The 5,753-nt window shown below is 40.4% G+C and overlaps 1 long non-coding RNA gene across 1 annotated transcript; it reads right to left on the bottom strand.

The window, feature by feature from the left end:
• Window positions 1–3,816: 3,816 nt before the first annotated feature.
• On the bottom strand, window positions 3,817–5,014 carry LOC140269446 (uncharacterized). The gene is made up of 3 exons (XR_011907622.1): window positions 4,966–5,014; window positions 4,276–4,313; window positions 3,817–3,845 (listed from the first exon to the last, which is right to left on the bottom strand). It is a non-coding gene; the product is annotated as an uncharacterized lncRNA (long non-coding RNA).
• Window positions 5,015–5,753: the final 739 nt, after the last annotated feature.

The following is a 5,753-nucleotide window of genomic DNA, read 5'->3' as shown; positions in this document are numbered from 1 at the left end:
ACAGCAGAAAAATTCTTATCAAATAGAAAAACAGATGTTTATTATGACACAGAGAAGAAATTAAACTTTAATCTGAAGATTCCAACAGACCAAAACCTCAGCAACTTTTCTTATGGAATAAAAAAATATCCAATTAAAAGTTTTAACTTGCTTCACTTCTTTCCAATTTTTAAAATGTCAGGTTAGAATTACGTTCAGTGGTTCTTTATTTTCTTCTAAATTAGAACTATTATTATGCAAAAACTGCAGTTGTAACACTGAAATGTAGCAGAAAAGATCAGCTATGAAAATGTTAGCAGGATCTCAAAAGTAATGTGTTACAGAATGAACAAACCTTCAAAGATAAATGATCAGTAGTTCAATCAGCTACAATCTGTTGAAGTACTCTCACTATTATTAGCCTCTTAGCTTATGAATCACAGATGGATTCTGTGTTTCAGACAGATTTAATGACAACAAGCTGAATTCAAATCTCCGAAAGCTCTTATATATATATATATATGAAGGGTTGTGATGCAGATCAGGATCTCAGCAGCAGCAGGATGACAGATGCTTCTGGTAGCCGGATTCCACTTCTGGTCAGTTCAGAGCAGACAGCAAACAGACACTCCAATCCTCCTTACAGATGTGTTTTATTTCAACACTTGTATGAACAAACCTGCAGTGAGTCAGCAGCACAGGAACAGATGCAGTGCTTTTATTTCACTTTAATAAATGTGTTTATTTGTGTCTATAACAAGAATGAACTGTTAAATTTCTGTAAGCACTGTTTTCACATAGGAATTTATAGATTCAAAGATCAAGAATCTTTTGATTGATCTACCTAAAATTAGCCAATTACTTGTCAGTTAGTGTCAAAATAGTTACTGTTTGATTTTATCTAGAAATCTGTCAAGATCAAGATTTCTCTTTAAGAATCAAGTTTGTATAATAATATTTTAAACTTTAGCCAAATTTGTATGAAAATGTGTCAATTTTTTTTTCCAATTTCAAAGTTTATCAGAGTATGTATGAGAGAGGTAGACAGGACAGAGAGAGCAGTGAGAGTCAGATTCCAAAAACAGCAAGACAAGGTTCCAATCAACCTCAGGTTCTGAAAATCAGGTTCTGGAAATCAGGTTCTGAAAAATGGTTCTTAGGTTCTGAAAATCGGTTCTTAGGTTCTGAAAATCGGTTCTTAAGTTATCAAAGTTTTCAAGTTCTCAAAGGTCTCAAGTTCTCAAAGGTCTCAAAACAGATAGAGGGGGGATAGATGGATACGAGACAGAATTCCAATAAATTAGGTAGAGGGGGGATAGATGGATACGAGATAGAATTCCAATAAATTAGGTAGAGTTTGGAGATGGGACAGGAGAGATAGAGCAGCCAATAATGATAGAGGAGAAGGAGGAGAGGTGGTGGACAGCAAGACACCTGGAAGACACAAAGAGATAACAGTTAGACACAGTTTGATGAAGCAAAGATCAAAACACATTAAACTGTGCTGCAATTCATGTCTTCAAATGACCAGGAGCCTCATGTATTAAGGGAGCGTACGCACAAAAAAGTGGTGCACGCTCTTTTTCAGGTCAACGATCAGATGCATCAAGAGCAAAATAACTATGAAAATGTGCGGTGTCTCATGCCAACTTCAGGGCTGCCGTAAGCACTTTTCTACAGCTGTTGATTCTTAGGCAACACTTAGAGGTGATGTTGGGAAAGTGTTATGATAAATAAATGTGAACACAATTTGTCCTCAGACTGAGTGATGTGCACATTTGAGACACATGAACAGAATTACATGAACCCACGTGTCTGTAATTACACAAGTGGATATAAAAGCATGCGCAAAGTGTTGCAGTGCATACCATTAAAAACAATGGCTGCTTTAGCGGTGTTGGAAGACATTGTAAATGGTACAATTGGAAGAAAGCGTGTTTTCAGGGACTGAGAGGATTTGCTGGGACATGATGACAACTGGCTCATTAGCCGTTTTGAGGGCAATCCTCCTGGAACTGTGCGCAGAGCTGCGGCCACCGTTGGAGTGCAACACAGCGAGGAGCCATGCGCTGCTTGTAATTGTCCTAATATTATTCCCCGTGACGTGCATTGAGCATGTGCGCCCCCAATTTCTATCCCGTCTTCACAGCATCATAGTTGGTGGTTAAAGTTAGTAACTTGCTGTTTTTTTGCTGGTTAAACAACAGCTTAAGATCTTTCTAACAAGCCCCTGATCGTCTCTGTGTGCAAATGTTAGTAACCCTGTACGTAAAGTGTGAAATGTCTTAATCAGCCTCACCTTTTCCCTGGCGCACTTCTGCTCTAGTTACTGTATGAATATGTTTATTGTTAGTTACACTATTTGTGTACCTATAGGTATTTACCTTGGGGGTAATCACTCCCACACCCACCACCCCTGACAGAGCAGTGTCACCCATAGTTTTGCCGACTCTCTGTTCAAACAGCCCCCCCCTCCCCCGCCTGTTTTGGCCACATTTCGGTGGTGGGCCGCCAGTCTCCGCTTCACATCCACCTTAATATCGGACCACTTCTTTTTCACCTCTGCTTGCGTGCACTTCTCAGACCCCACAGCATTAAAGGCCTCGCTCACACTCTCCCACCCACTCCTCTTACTTTTGCTGCTTATATCGTAGGACAGCCTGCCAAAGAGCACATTTCTGCCCCTCCACTTCAGAAAGTAGCACCTTTCCGTTAAGTTATTCTTTTTCCCCCATCTTACTCATTCTTTTCTCTTTATTTTCTGATTGTGCAGAGACGGGAATCGCAGGTGCAGGGCTCAAATATTATTTGCATATTGAAATAGGGGCGTGGACAGGGAGGAGTCGGGTACTCCGACATGTGCGCTCAATTCCACTTTGTTTGGGATGTACAAACGAAATGTGCTTAGATGTGATAAGATAAATGTGATGCGTGCACACACATCCTGATATTTTTGTATGTTGGAGGGCATTTTGGTTTGAGCGTACGCTATCTTTCAGTAGGACATCCACAATCCACAAAAGTCTTTGTACCTGAGGCCCCTGGACTTTTTTCTTTTTTACTTTTTAGTCCAAAACATTGATAGAAGTTTTGAGATGTGTGAAAACAGCTGACACCATGAAATGTGGACTTCATTAAAAGAATGTCAGACCCAATCTGACTTGTTCAACATGAAGCAGAACAGTACAGAACTGTGATCACTGCACAACATGTTCTGCACAAATTACAGTCTAACTGGACCCTGACAGACCACCACAGAGAGCAGCTGCAGTCTTTGCATCAGAACAATCCAGATACTCTCCACAGTAAACACCAGATTGGCTCAGAGGAATGTTTAATGAGGACTTTGGACCTTAAAAATGTTTTTGGTCGATCACAGAGCTTAAAGGGATTGACAGTATCATCACATCAAAATGACTCCACAGGATATATCAGAGCTCCAGTCCTGGGTTGTTATTCTGCTGATTCATGTTTTCAGTCCCTAAAGATAGTTTGAGAGGGGCGGGTCAAACAGCTGCTTATTGATGTGATGAAGAACTCATTGAATAGATTAATAAACCAGGATGAAGCTTCAGCAGATTGATCACAGCTTGTTGTCAGAAACACCTTTAGAGTCTGCCTTTAGTGATGTTCCATTAAAACTGTCAGACTCTGCTGCTGGGACCTGTTCTGGTCCATTTTACAGGCAGTCAGTGTTTACAGCTCTGTTTTTACTTTTATTCAACTCAGCAGTTGTGATAAACCACAAAGACATTGTCATTAAAATGTGAAACACTCCTACACTCATTGATGTGATGGACTGAACCTCACTGACTAGAAATCTACTCACCAGCAAAGCAGGAGTTCTGGTCCTCTTCTCTCTGGGTCTGAGAGGAGAAACAGTTTGTTAGTATCTGATCAGAAGACACACATCATCTGATCTCACAGCTGATTGGTTCTGCTCCTGTCTGTACAGGATGAGCTTTGGTCCAGACTTTTGTGAGTTGAAGTAGTTAAATGTTGTTGGTTGATGATCACTTCAGAGAGGCTGAATGTGTTCATGATCAGAAACATGGAAACTTTCCCAGTTCTGCTCTCAGAGACTATCCAAAGCTTTGGGGATCAGATATCAGGTGGAAATCAGAGCAGTAACACATCAGCTGTGAAAGCTGTTCTCTGACTAATGATCCAATGTTTCACTTCATTTGTGCAGTTTGAGAAGGACAGGCCTGCCAGATGTTACACAGCTGCACACAGACAGGAAGCAGAGCAGGTATCAGGAACACATCCATCAAAGAACTAACTGTTTGTCCTCACCAGTCAGGAGCAGGAGCAGGGGTCAGAGTTCAGGTAGTCTAAAGAAAGGGGGAAAAAAGAGTTGTCAGTTAAATTCTTCCAGTTGAGGACACAGCAGGTTCACCAACAGGGGGGCAATAAAACACCATGTAATGACACTGCAGCTTAAACTGTGTGTCACTGGGACATGGAGCAGCTGTTGTTGTGGGCTTTTCTAACTCAGCTGTTCCATCAGCATCCAGATCATGTAAAGAGCACAGCTGTGTTGTCATTTCAGCTTTATTTCCAGAGAAAATGACTGATGAGACAAAGTTAGAAGCAGCACAAATTCCCATCTTCTGTCAGCTGCCCTGCAGTGAACATCATGTGCTGAGCTGCTGTGATTGGCTGCTTTATCTGTCAATCACTGACACCGCCCACAGGAACAGCACAGTAAAATGTAAAATGAAGATATAACATTACAGCTAAAATGGAGATATGCGGAAATAAATACTTTCTGCTGACATGGGAGACTCACTTTAACTGGAAACACAATACTATCTAAATATCTTCCGAAGGACGCCAACTTTCACCAAACTGTTCTTGGTGAGTAGAAAAACGTATTTCATGCCAGAAATAAGGTCTAGGTTTAAAAATACTTCAGTTCCCCTTTAACTCAGTCAGCTTATGTGATCTACAGTCTGTTTAACTTTACAATAACTCTGTACTTACCAGCCAAACCAGGGATCTGAATCAATTTTCTCTCTCAGTCTGAGAAAAGACACATAGTCAGTTAGTTATCCAAGTATAAAGACTGAATATACCTGAACCACAGAACACAGAGGGAGAGTACTGCTCATTATCAGCTGCCTGTCTCTCTGATCATGAATTTAAATAGATTTACTATAGCGTCTCAGTTACTGGGACATTAACATAAGCTGGTGCATGTTATTTAATATGAGCAGTTGTTTACTTCGTGAGCTTTACTGAGTCTGTGTTTATTATTTTATGTCACATGAACTTTCATGACACAGAGTCTCCATGACCTCTGGCTGACAGGCTCAGCTTGAACTGACACACGATAAACGCTCAGAAACAGACATTAGCTCTAACATTATTCATTATTCCTTTAGTAAACCGAACATTGCCTAGAATTGTTGATTAAAACTAAGAAGAAACCATTAGTTTTAGATCATATTACTTGTTAATACCTCTCCATTGATCCGAGCCGCTTTACAAAGCGACCCTTTCACGTTAGCAACGATGCTAACAATAGCGAGTCAAAACGTTAGATGTTACAGTGGCTCACAGAACAAGATATTTAGCTGTTACTTGCTTTACTTTCATTCAGTTGCTGTCAAAAACCATTTATGTCATTGATTTAAACAGGAACAGTGTTTAAGAGTTCATAAATTTCTCATTTGGGACAGACAGAGTTCGACAGCGTCTTACCTGAACAAAGGAAGAAGAGTGAGCTAATGAGCTAATCCATCAATGACTCGTTTGATGTTCAGAGACGT

This window comes from Leuresthes tenuis, unplaced genomic scaffold, assembly GCF_036924035.1.
Source record: "Leuresthes tenuis unplaced genomic scaffold, fLeuTen1.0.hap1 SCAF_14, whole genome shotgun sequence".
Taxonomy (NCBI): domain Eukaryota; kingdom Metazoa; phylum Chordata; class Actinopteri; order Atheriniformes; family Atherinopsidae; genus Leuresthes; species Leuresthes tenuis.
The sequence above is the reverse complement of the archived record's forward strand: the minus strand, read 5'-3'. Positions and strand labels throughout refer to the sequence as shown.